Source organism: Phoenix dactylifera, chromosome 15 (genome assembly GCF_051530095.1).
Source record: "Phoenix dactylifera cultivar Ajwa chromosome 15, Ajwa_hap1_PhDact_Kaust_v1.1, whole genome shotgun sequence".
NCBI classification, from domain to species: Eukaryota; Viridiplantae; Streptophyta; class Magnoliopsida; order Arecales; family Arecaceae; genus Phoenix; species Phoenix dactylifera.
In genome coordinates, this window is record NC_143204.1 from 539,905 (window position 1) to 550,029 (window position 10,125).

The 10,125-nt window shown below is 42.6% G+C and overlaps 1 pseudogene across 1 annotated transcript; it reads right to left on the reverse strand.

The window, feature by feature from the left end:
* Positions 1-245: 245 nt before the first annotated feature.
* On the reverse strand, positions 246-9,925 carry LOC120107893 (vesicle-associated membrane protein 722-like; annotated as a pseudogene). The gene is made up of 6 exons (XR_016398551.1): positions 9,905-9,925; positions 3,345-3,471; positions 1,270-1,411; positions 1,033-1,162; positions 832-894; positions 246-655 (listed from the first exon to the last, which is right to left on the reverse strand). The product of XR_016398551.1 is annotated as a vesicle-associated membrane protein 722-like (transcript).
* Between the last annotated feature and the right edge of the window lie 200 nt (positions 9,926-10,125).

A 10,125-nucleotide genomic window follows, 5' to 3' on the forward strand; every position in this document is an offset into this window, starting at 1 on the left:
TTAACCTGTTTGTCTAAAGCTATCGGTAATTAAGAAAATAAGTTAAAAAAATGGTTGCTCGGCGATCACTAAAGCTGAAAACCACAATCTACTCTGTTCCAGTTTGACTTACTCAATGATCATGTCCGTCGGAGTCTGGCTTTCATATGCCAGTAACTGACAACCAAGAGATAGCAGCAAATCGTCCATCCCATCAGATCAAGACATCATCAATTCACGGACATCCACAAAATGTCCATAGGGCATAGAGAACGACCACTCGATATATTAAGAAAGAATAGCACTCAAGGCTATACAGGAATGATATCCAAATTACGAAGTCAATCCGATCCCAGTTCCCAAACAGGCAAGAAAATATTAGAATGAAAATACTCATTCACGAGGGGGAACACTTAACCACAATTCATCAACCAAGCACTAGTTTTTTATGTAGTAGCAAATGATATCACTATACTCAAAAGCACCAGTTTGAGTGGGAGAGGGAGGTGCAGTGATCTCATATCCGCTCATACTAGCATTTGAAGCCATGGCAAATGGACAAAATTATGATGAGGATTAATGCAATGATGATGCCCAAGACGATCAGTTTTATCTTCATGTTCTGAAACCACATCTTCCTTCTCATCTTTGTTCCTTGCTGCCTGAAATCTTGAGCCTGCAAACCCCAAACACAAGAAAACAATTTAATGTTGAACAGCCTTGAGGGAAAAAATAATCACCAAAAAAAGAAATTGAATGCAAACCATCCCTGTCCACGAATGGTACTGCCAGAAGCAAATCCAAGAAAACATCCAGATGCCCACTAAGGGTTGGTGAACGTAAGTTACAGACCTGATAGCGAAGGTTTTCAGTTTTGTCGACAAGCAACTCGATTTTCTCCCCACGATCAAGAACCTGAAAAGATGTTCTCAAGGAATTAATTATGCTACTTGTCAAGGAAAAGGGAATTACTGGCAACATTCCATAATTAAGGACAACAAAATCATTAAAATAATCACAAGTTAAACCATTAAAAGAGATACCATGATGTACCTTTTCAATATTTTCCATCATAACTCCTTTAACTTCTGAGACCTGCTCTTTCACTTTCGCCAGTTTGCTTATTTCCTCAGGGACGTCAGGGTGATCCACACAATACTGCATGTGCTCTTTCAGTTTTGGCCTAAAATTTTAGTGAATATTTTTTTAACGTTAGTCAATGATTTTGCCATCAAAAGAAACATAAAATCACAGCAGTATCTTTGAATGGTTAGGAAGGAAAAAATATACCCAAACTCTCGGTTGAGGCCGTTAGCTGCAGCAGTTGCAGCTTTTCCTCCTCCATATCTTTTGATGAAATCATCCTTAATCCTCTCCAGGAAGGCAATGGGAATTTGTCTGCCTGCTGACTCAACTGCAACTACACAATATGCTGCAATATCCCAGATGGATTTTACCCACTAATAATGAGTGCATAATGGTAAAGAACTTTTATTTTCATGTTCTCAGTTTAAATATGCAAAATTCTCCTGACAGATTATCCAGCATAATTAAATAGCACTGTGCTTTTTCGATTTAAAGAAACTATTAAAGCATGAACCGAGACCACAATATATCCTTCATGTAAGGTATGGAAGGACGATAAAGGCAATATAAGAAACTATACAAGAAAGACCACTGATAACAATGAAGAAGAAAAAGCTTACTGACCATTTTATACAGAAAAATGCACATGCATGATATGATGTGAAACAAAAGAGAATATAAGGTCAACTGGAAACACAACAGTGTAATTTACAACTGAACTCATCTTCCAGCAAAAAAACCAGTCATACTTCATCCGATCAAACTATAATGCTTATTAAACAGAGAAATTTACAGGGCTTAAATGATGTCAGAAGTAACTAGTAAGGCAAAAGCCACAGAGCCACCCAATGTCAGAAGCACTGGAGTCTGGAACATACACAAGCTACCCACGAGTCAAATCAATATCAATGTGGGTGCTCCGTGCTCCTCATTTCCATTTCCAAAACAAAACAGACCCAACGAAGACAGTTGAAAACCTTTAGTCAGAGCATCAAGAACACCACTGGACTCTAGATACTTCCTGAAAGCCTCCTTCTTTGCTTCCCTTTCCTGCACAAAACATCATCTACTTAGGCACACACTTTGAAACGAATTATTTAAGATAATGATCCATTTCCAAAACAAAGTTGTTAGCGTCTTGGTCATAGAAGCTGCTTTGGAAAACAGTGCACTTCTCACTTCTCAGACTGCTTTATATTCTTTCTTCTAAGACCCTTTCCATATGCAGTAGCAAACAAACAAAAAATATTCAGCTTATAAACTGTCTACATGATTATCCAAAGAGATAGATGCATGGTTGGAAATAGCTAAGTGATTGCAATTGCTTTTCTGCTATCATCCTGTTAAAAAGAAAAACAAAACGACATGTTTCAATGCTGTTTGGAAGGGAAATGGAAAGAAAATAAGTTAAAAAAATGCCACAGAGTAAGGCAAAAGCCACAGAGCCACCCAATGTCAGAAGCACTGGAACATACACAAGCTACCCACTAGTCAAATCAATATCAATGTGGGTGCCCCGTGCTCCTCATTTTCAAAAGAAAAACAAAACGACATGTTTCAATGCTTCTCTGCTATCATCCTGTTTCAATGTCAGTAGATACTTCTAAGTGATTGCAATTGCTTCTCTGCTATCATCCTGTTAAAAAGAAAAACAAAACGACATGTTTCAATGCTGTTTGGAAGGGAAATGGAAAGAAATAGAAGTATCTACTGTACGAATAGTTGTGTACGACATCATGCGACAATAGATATTTTTAGAATAAGGGCTAAGCACTATTAGACATGTTAGCAATTCAATCGAAAGATTCGAAACAAACCAAGCTTGGTAGCCAGGCAATGTGGACTGCAATCGTGGGTCCCTATAAACCAGAAAGAGACAGACAATGAGACCAAAAACAGAAACAGCAAAAGGAGTTGCATTTCTAATCAAGAGCCCAGTAGCCAGAAAGAGGTTACGCCAATACCCTCCAATGTTCATCACAAAACGCAGCGAGAAACCTATATTCATGATTTATTTCTCAATGGGGGCATCAAGATTTCTCACAAACCAAACTAAATACTTCCATATCGCGCCAAGAATGCCACATAACACTACGAACTATCCCCCTGCTCTTCTTGAAACAGTTGATCACAGGGAAAAATGGCCCCCTCTAAAGAAAAAAACAATAGACTCCAAGAATCCAAGATAAATAACGGGCCCTTATCTGAAACAAGAAACCGCTAAAAAACCGAACCCATAGCGTCAGGAGACGGAGAAAAAGGGAAGGAAGAATTTGTACCAAAGCTCCCAACGAGAAGAAGAACAGACGTAGTACTTGTGCTCACATGACGGTTGCCGAAGAGAATCTTGACGGAGTACTTGTGCGGGGCGGAAGTGGCGGTGCTCTCGTCGCCCCTCTCTTCCGACTACTCTGCAGAGATACTACTGCGAGGAGGAGGAGCCGAGGACGCCTGCGCTGCACGGGGAGGCGGAAGTAGCCGGCACGGGGGAGGAGAGGGCGGAGGTCCGGAGGAGGGGGGAAGAGGGACAGGCAAAGAACTCGGGCGGCGACGGCGCTAGAGCTAACCCTAAGGTCCCTAACCCTAAAGAGAATGTGGAGTGATGGTCTGATGGAGTCGTGAATTCGTGATTCGGGATATTAGGCAGAAGCGGGGAGCTGGACCGACGCGGGGAGCTGGGCCGAGCGGTGAGTTGGGCCGAGCGGTGAGTTGGGCCGAGCGGTAGCCTGTACCCAATTACTAAACAGGTTAAATAGGTCGACCTGTTTACGACCCAAACCCGTTTAGGCCAAACCCAAACCTGTTTATGGTGGGTCGAACACGGGTCGGGTTGGCGAGTCGGGTCATTTTTTGCCACCCCTAATTGGGAGTCCTACTTAGAGTAGGACTGGAATTTCTACTTGAAGTAGGATTCCCACAATCCTAATTAGATTAGAATTTTGAATCTATTTTGGATTCCTACTTAGAATAGGATTTCTAGAAATCCTAATTGGATTAGGACTTCGGATTCAAATTAGAGTCCTAATTGGATTAAGACTAAAATTAAATAAATCCTAATGGAATTAGGACTTCTTAAGTCCCAATTAATTATTAATCAATGAAATAAGATGACTCCTAATTAGATTAGGATTGAAGGGTTCAATTGAGTCATGGCTCATTAAGTTCTAATTGGATTAGGACTTACCTAGATTAAACCCAAATTGGTTCACCCTTGTTCCAAGCCTAATTAGATTAGGACCTAACCATGAGTGACCTTCCTAATCCTCCTTAGAGGAGGATTAGGTTAACCATGAAGGAGGGGCACACGCCCCTCCTCCTTTTCCTTGCTTGGTGCGGCAAAGAAGAGGGGTCGGCGCCCCTCTTGGAATCTAATCAAGGAGCTCCTACAAAGTAGGAGCTCCACATGCTATTTAAGAGGAGGCGTGGGGGCTGACCTAGGGCATTGAAGCCCTTCTCCTTGTGCCGTACGCCCCCTCTCTCCTCTCCTCTTGGATCAGCCGCAAGCAAGAAGAGAAAAAGGCCCTTGGCGGTCTCCTTCTTCCTCCTCCGTTTGGGATTCAACGCAAGGGAAAGGAAAGGCTGCATCTAGCCTTTTGGATCTTCTCCCTTGATCCCTTCATCTTCTTCCTCCTCCCTCTAGCATTTAAGGGTTGATTGAAAGGGAGGTGATCAGCCATCAAAGTAATCTCTGCAAGGGAGCTAGCACTCCGGAAAGATTGGAGCATTTGGATTGGTCCACTGCTTCGTGTGGATACCCGTAGAGGCCGGACGCTTGTGCGGCTTCAAGCGAACCTTCATCCAAAAATACGAACTTCAGTTTGCGGTGATCATCTACCCGCACAAGGTGAATATCTGATTTTCCAATTGTTTTTAAAAGTTTTTAATCCTTATCTAACTAGGAACAGTTTTTGAACAACGTTCATGCGATGAACGGTTGATCCCGTGCATGCCTCTTCTGCTGCCATCTGAATTTTTTTTAAATTTTCTGCGGCATGGGCGTGTTCTAACAGTGGTATCAGAGCCTAGGCATCGTAGATTAAGGTAATGATTAATTATCTAAAGGCATCTTAGATCTGAATTTTAAAAGGTTATGCATGCTGAAAATTTTCTGTATGCAGATTTTTCAAGGGTGCTGATTTTTGCATGCTGATTTTTATGTGATAAAATGATGATTCTAATTGCATTGTTAATGAGATTACAAGATTTAGAATCATGATTAGCATGATCAGCAACCTATGTCATAACATAATCAATTAAGTTCAGATCTGAAAAGTATAATTGTTGCATGCGGTGATGATCATAGGATTCAAACCCTTTTGGTATCAAATATAATGACCTGCGATGTGATCTGTAATGTCATGTAATTTTTCAGATGCTTGCATGCATCGTATTTGATGTTTTGAGAGGCCTGCGTGCCTCCTAAAAGGGGATGTAATTTATTATTATTTTTATTTTATATCTGGTTGTATTTCTGTGATGTGATGTACGTCAACGATCAAGTCGAAGAAAGTACATGAGATGAACGGCGATCTGAACGGTTGATGGCGATAGGATCAAGAGTTGATTAAGGATCGAATCAAGGAGGTTTGGAACCAATTCAAGAGTTGAAGACCAACTGATCGATTGACGTACATGTGCTTGTAATATGACCTAATTAGAATCCATGATCATCACCTATTTAAAGTTTAGCTTTAATTATTGCTGTGATTATAACTGCCTGCGATGTGCCGTTTGCATGTGATGTGAATGAGAACGGGGTAGATAGGTTTACATGTGATGTAGCAAACCCAATGAGACCTAAACTAAAACCTCCTCAATCAAGTCGAGAGTGAACCAACATGAGCAAGTCATATTAGATTAATTGATCTAATTGGTATCTAGGAAAGCATGAAAGGTGGTTACTTAATTAGGACCTTACTCTCTGAGTAAGGGGAGCCTCCCACCTGCTTACCTGGCCAATTGTTCGATTACCTATTATGAAGAGCTCAAGTTGCAAATACTAAGACCTGATTAACCGATATTAAGTCCATAGATCTTCCACCGTAGTAGAGCTGCTAAGGTCTTTCTGATGTTGGACACAGTGGGTAAGTTGCATCGGGGGGCTGGACCTCTCTATAGACATGAGATGTTGTAGGATAAAGATGGGGTTGGGCACCAATAACTGTTAGGTGAGGACCCAATGACGACTTTATTTCTACGGTTATGCGGTGGATCTGACTTAACTAAGGAGTAGGACCAATAACTGTTAGGTGAGGTCTTCATGACTTAGAGACCAAGTAGCACTGCAACATACTTAAGAAGCATTATACAAGAGTTGTACACTCATCTATTTATGTGTCACCAATAACTGTTAGGTGAGGTGGCATGTAAATCGGTGGGACCGCAGTACCCATTAGAAATCCTAGTCGTGTAGGATTTCCGTTTTCCTACCAGAAAAGTGTGAGGAATTCGAGAAAATAGTGGGAGGTACATTTGTTCTAAAAGATCCTAGAACAGATTAGGATCAAGTACAAAAGTCTAACTGGAATCTTTACTCTCTGCAGATCATAATGTCAGCCTCAAACCCTTTGATCCGTATTCTTGAGACCAATCGATTGACTGGTACCAATTACAGAGACTGGCTTTGAAATCTCAAAATTATTCTGAGTTGCAAAAAAATAGGCTATGTGCTCGACAATGATATCCCCGCATTACCAGCACGTCCGACCGCTGATCAGCGTGCAACGCATGAGAAGTGGACAGACGATGACATTAGGGTCAAGTGCTATATCATGGCATCCATGTCCAATGAACTACAATGCCAGCATGAAAATATGAAGACTGCTAGAGACATACTGGCACACCTGCAAGAGTTGTATGGTGAGCAGAGTCGCACAGTTCGTTTTGAAGTGTCCAAGAGGCTCTTCAAAGCAAAGATGCGCGAGGGGCAGTCCGTCCATGATCACGGTCTGACTATGATCAAGGATCTAGAGGAGCTTGAGAAGCTCGGTATGAACATGCACAAGGAATTGCAAGTAGATCTGATCCTTCAATCCCTTTCTGATTCAGTTGGACAGTTTATAGTAAACTACCACCTGAATAAGATTGAATGCACTAAGACTGAACTGTTAAATATGTTGGTAACTGCTGAGGGAGCCTTGAAAGGTTTAAGGGGCAATGTCCTTGCTGCTGAGTTGACTTCTAGTTCCAAGAGAAAGTCTACTTGGAAGAAAAAGAAGCCTGTGAAGAAGCAGAAGAAAGACAAGAAGCCAAAGAAGAAAGTTCAAAAGAAAAAGACTAATGACAAAGGAAAATGTTTCCACTACAATGTCGACGGCCACTGGAAGAGAAACTGTCCTTCATACCTCGAGAGCCTGAAGAACAAAAAAGGTGACATACCTTCAGAAGGTATAGACTTGCTCATAATTGAAACTAACCTAACGGTTTCTTCTACTTCTAGTTGGGTTATAGATTCTGGTTCTAGTGCTCATTTGTGCACTACCATGTAGGGTCTAAAGGAAAGTAGAAGGCTGGCGGAAGGTGCGGTAACCCTTTGGGTTGGCAACGGGGCAAAAGTTGCTGCTGTAGCTGTGGGCACCTACCATCTGCGACTACCGTCTGGTTTTAGTTTATTACTTAGAGACTATTATTATGTTCCTGCTGCTAGCAGAAATTTGATTTCTGTTTCATGTCTAGCACAAGAAGGTCATGTTTTTACATTTGACAAAGACTACTGTTCTATTTATTTCAGAAATAAAATAGTCGCACGTGGTTTTATGATTGACAGTCTCTATCATTTGCATATGGATGTATCTATAAATGTGTCTGAGCAAGAAGTGAATGCCAAAGGATCCAAAAGATCCAGGGATGACATAAACCAAAAATATTTGTGGCACCTCAGGCTTAGCCATATTGGAGAGGACAGAATAAACAAAATGGATAAAGATGGGCTTCTCGGCTCATTGATTTTCGAGTCATATCCAGTTTGCGAGTCCTGTCTTCAAGGAAAAATGGCTAGATTGCCCTTTGTAGGACATGGGAAGAGGACCACTGAAATACTTACCCTAGTACACACAGATGTGTGTGGCCCATTCGATGTGCAAGCCAGGGGACGTTATTTGTACTTCATTACCTTTACCGATGATTATTCACGGTATGGGTATGTGTATCTTATGAGATACAAATCTGAATCTTTTGAAAAGTTCAAAGAGCTCGAAAATGAAGTAGAAAAACAAACTGGAAAAACCCTTAAGGCTCTTCGATCAGATCGAGGAGGAGAATACCTTAGTGGAGAATTCTGGGACTATCTCAAAGAGAATGGCATAGTCTCATAATGGACTCCTCTGGGTACACCTCAACTCAACGGTGTGTCAGAGAGGAGAAATCAGACTCTATTGGATATGGTCCGGTCCATGATGAGCCTCACTGATTTACCTATATTTCTTTGGGGAGATGCCTTACTTACCGCAATTTATCTACTGAATAGAGTTCCCTCTAAATCCGTTCCTACCACACCGTATGAGATATGGCATGGTAAGAAACCAAGTCTTGGTCATCTCAAGATTTGGGGATGTCCGGCCCGCGTCAAAAGACTACAGGCGGACAAACTAGAGGCTAGGACCATAAGTGCTCGTTTTATAGGATATCCTAAAGAGTCATTAGGATACAATTTTTACGTCTCAGAGGATCACAATGTGTTTGTGAACAGTCATGCCATCTTTTTGGAAAACCAGTTTATCCTTGATAGAGGCAGTGGTAGGAAAATTGAGCTTGAAGAGAAAGTCTCTGAAAAGCAACGAGTCATAGATCCTATCGAACCCATTCATACAGAGCCAGTACACGATGTCCCTCAACCACCTCGCAGATCTAGTAGGGTCTCCCATCCTCCCGATAAATACTTAGGTATACTAGAAGAGGATATCGAGAAAATGTTCCTAGTGGGAGATAGGGATCACATACAGGATCCCAAAACCTACGACGAGGCGATATCTGATATCGATTCCGAGAAATGGTTGTGATGAAAGCACAAAAGTGCGACCTACATGTTACTAAAATTAGTGTTATTGTTAACCGATAATAATAAATTCACTAGATTAATATTATATTTAGATTTAACATAGATTAGTATAAATTATAGATAAAATGCACATTGAGTACAAATTTGACTTCAAATCGGGTCCGAGTCGGGTTCGGGTCCGAATCGGATCCATTTCTTTTGAGCCTTTGGAAAATAATTTTGGGCAAATCTAAATTTGCCATAAGGTGCTGGGTGACCCATGACTTGAAAGAATTGCACTTGACCTCCAGCCAGAATAGATGACCCAAAATTTCATATCATACTATATGACTATTCGGATGGAACTTGATGTCTCCCATATCCTCCCAGCAGTCCGCACGCATCACAAAGCTCCCGGCTCCTCCCTCCTTCCGCGTTCAAGATCCACCGCATCCGTGACACACTTCTGCACCCACGGATCCATGTCCTTCCCATGGTCCCGTTCTTCAACGCCTCAGCCCGCCAGCCAGCCACACCTTCCGCTCCTTCCCAGCAGCCAAAGAAGGAAGTCCTTCCACGTGCCAGCCACCGTGCCAGCAATGCCCGGAATCCCATCATCCACGGATCCTCCTCCCCGTCGATCCAGCTTCCAATCCGGCACCCAAAGAAGGAAGCCCCAGCATCCTTCCTCTTCCGCGTACGATCCCGGATGATCTGCCTCCCATCAACGCCACAGCAACGGATTCCCAGCATCCACGCGAGCCTCCTTCCTTCCGCGACAGCATCCCGCGTCCGTCCTCCCCTTCCTTCCGCAATCACCGGCGATCCCGCATCCGTGGCCCAAAGAAGCAAGACCGCGCCCACCTTCCGCTTCCATGCCGTCATCCCGTCGATCTCGCAGCATCCCTAGCCTCCCGCGCTCGATTTCAGCGCCCGGATCCGCTTCTCCCAGCCTTCGTCCAACTATAAGAAGGAAGGAGGTCGGCAAGGAGAGGGAGGGGTAGTCGAAGGAGAAAGAGAGCTGGGTGGAGGCCAAGAAACAGAGAGAAGGGAGGAGAAGACGTGCTCGGTTGGGGTGGGAACCA